Genomic DNA, 3,489 nt, shown 5'->3' with positions numbered 1-3,489 from the left:
TTGCATGATATAAAATATATATTTGTTGATGCATTTTAAATTCATCGTATTGATGAACAAGCTCCTATTATCTCTTAGTTAGTGCAAATTTTTGAAAAGGTCAAAATTGAGGACATAGAGACAAATGAAAAAATGATGGCCTAGTTAGAAAAGAAATTTTAGAAGAAGGTACTTGAGAAGGTCTCTATTGTAATTGCATTGAGGAAAGTTGAGTTTTTGGCACTGGTATAGAATCTAGAAGAACTTGTGAAGAAAATCTAAGATCTATACAACACTCTTTGTGATGTACCCAGATTCACCAATAAATTTCAAGAAAGTATTCGAAAGGTTGAGGGTGATCTAAAATATTTAGGTAACTCTATCTCTCAATTTGTTGGATCAAGTTCAGTGCATTACAATAAACTATTATTTGAACCAGGGAGCCTAGTTGAGCAACATACAACAGATAGTCGAATGAGGGCTAAACTTGTCTCCATACAGTCTACGTAAATTCCTCATTTGGAGGTAATACAACATGAGTTAGCTTTAGAAAAGGATCTAGTACAATTAGATCATAATCTTTCTACTATTGATAGCTTGATTGACTTGGTTGCAAATTTGGAGATCAAGATTCAAATTTTGGAATCAATTAGAACCACATGGGATCATGCTCTTGCCATGATCATCCAAACTCACAAGCCATTTATTGATAAATATGGTTTGATTCCATCCTCCCAAACCCAACAACAAACATGAGTGATAAAATCAAGGGGGATAGAAGAAGATTTGACAGAAGGAACACAAAAAATGATAACATTTAGAGAATACATGGACAAAGCTACATTAGACTATTTGAGTCGTGTAATATATGTAATGTGTATATGAGTATGATATAAAAGTTTTTGTAGTCCTATATGGATCGAGTCATAGACATAAGGAGAGTAATATAATTTTTTTTGGATTATAATATAACAATGTAATCATGACAAAAGTGTTTTTTCCACTAATGTCAAAGGGGGAGATTGTTGATCTCTTTAGTTTTGTTGTCTATTAGTGTCAAACACTTAGTCATATAGAAGGCAAAGTTGGTCGGTCATCAATGTGATTGAGTCACTCCATATAGGTTGAGTTATGTATTTTTTAGACTTGTAAATAATTTTTCATATGTCGAGATCTATAGGAGCCAAGCAATTATATGGTCATTGAGTATCCCTATGGAAGCCAAGTTCAGTGAATATCGAGTAAAGCAAAGTTAGTGAGTGTCAAGTCATACAGAAGGAGTCAAGCTAGTTGAGGTTGAGCGTCAGTAGAGAAGAATAGTTATGACCAAGCATCATAAACTACATGTGTTGAGTAACATAATTTGAACAAGATTATTTGAAATGACACAAACTATGAGGTAAACAATTTTTGGGTCGACATGAAAATGGCATTTAATGATTGTAGAGTTTGTTACACATTTCAGCATGGATCCCTAATCCCTATGAAGGAAATTTATCCAATCATATAAAGGGGCTAAAAGGGAAGCATCTAGATCATTGATTGTGTTGGCTCCTTAATTAATAGTTTTTTGATAACCTAGTGATAGGAACACATACAGCTAGGGATAGCTAATTCTCATATTCAATGTACCTATTTAGACACCAGGGCCAACTATAAGGCTACACTCCTTTATCTACTTCAGGTTCTGCAAGACCTAGGTGAGTGGACCTCAGATTCATTCATATGGTATTGTATCCAAAAGCATACACTTGAATCTATACAAAGAAGATAAAACCTAGATTCTTCTATGCTTATGGAAACAATCATGGATATGAAATAGCTAATAACACAACTCATGAATTTGATAAACTAAGTGAGGGAAACTCTTTTCAGCTCCTAAATAGAAAGGGAAAAGATATTTGATTTAAATATTTGAAGATCAACATAACCTAGGTAATCAAAAACAAGACCATGTAATCTCCAAGCTAATCAATCCCTTATCCATTGGGCATTACATAAGTCAGAACATACATTAGGATACCTGAGACATACTCATATACCTAGATATTAGATCTATCCATTCATCTTGTAAGTAGACATTTACCTTCAAAATGAAAGTCATACTTATCGAATCCTCCTATTATCCTTGTAAATGCATATCAAGCAATTTACTTGAGTCTTTGACCCAAAAACAAGATAGACAATGGAATACAACTTCAAAGCCAAGTTGCAACTAACAATATGCACCTTGTAGATATATCACAGAAAATTACAAACCCACAGAAAGGAGACAAGGTTTAGATCAAAACTTTCAACAAAGCTTTGTATTCATTTCCTTGAAACTAATACATCAAATGCGTGTAAAAACTCAAAAAATACACAATAGACATGTAGATTATTCAAAATTCTTAAAAGAAGCTACATTGTTGTTCAAAATAGAGAAAAATGATGAGAATGGTGGTATCACAATCATGAAAGAAATATCAACCAAACTAGAACCATCCTTGTGGTATCAGAGCAAGTGAAAAATGTCCAAGAACTAGAATCATCCTTGTAATAAGAAAAGAGGAGAAATATATAGATAGGAAGAAACTCCCAGATCTAATTCGGTATTGCCATGTGTTCACCTAAAAATCTTCCATGTACTAGTGTATAACTGATCTCCTCTCTCTTCAACTAGCAATCAAATCTGATCGCTATGGACAACTGACTTGTAGAAATATCCCCTTAAAATAATGAGAAAACCCTCCTATAATGGGATATCAGATAAGCATTCAAAATGTGCAGGGGTCTTTAATTTGATTATGTTTGTCTTCTATCGCCCTCAACTATGAATCTCCAATTGCCTCTACCAACAGAAACTTTATCATCTATAATTGCCTCAAAACATTAATTTCATTCCTGATGGTCATCTGTGGATTTGATCTCATCTAAATTTGATCATAATATGATTTTATTCCATTTGAAACATCAAATCCTCATTATTACTGAGAATGCCCCGAAATTATAAATTTTCCTATAATTTTTTCCATTTAAGACCTATATAATTTTTTACTGTAAAAATGGAAAATTCATCGTCTCCCAGTTCTGGTTGTATATTATACTCCATATTTCTAATAGAAATGGTTTCTCTAGTATGCATATGAAAAATCACACCTCGGGCCATGAACTAGACATTTTAAAATGAAATATTTAAATGATTATATAGTTTTAACTATATATTGTATCTCCTTCATTAAAAATTTTCTCAACATCAGAATGTACACTCACTTTGAGATATCTGATTTAAATATTCCAAAATTTTATCTTTTTTTTCACTTTCCCCTTGCCATTGGATGCCACATGTTGATTTCTCATTCACCACCTCAGCTATGCCTAAATATGGCAAAGATCTAGTCACCAATTATCACCAAGATTTATTTATTACTTTCAAAGGTAGTTAAAGCAACTTATTGGAAGGAGATGAGAAAGTTCCAACTCCCATGCCCATTGCTTGATGTTGTAATTGGTATATATTCCTTAGTGATT

This window comes from Cupressus sempervirens, chromosome 3 (genome assembly GCF_028749045.1).
Source record: "Cupressus sempervirens isolate cs-2001-9-10 chromosome 3, ASM2874904v1, whole genome shotgun sequence".
In the NCBI taxonomy this organism is placed as follows: Eukaryota; Viridiplantae; Streptophyta; class Pinopsida; order Cupressales; family Cupressaceae; genus Cupressus; species Cupressus sempervirens.
The sequence above is the reverse complement of the archived record's forward strand: the minus strand, read 5'-3'. Positions refer to the sequence as shown.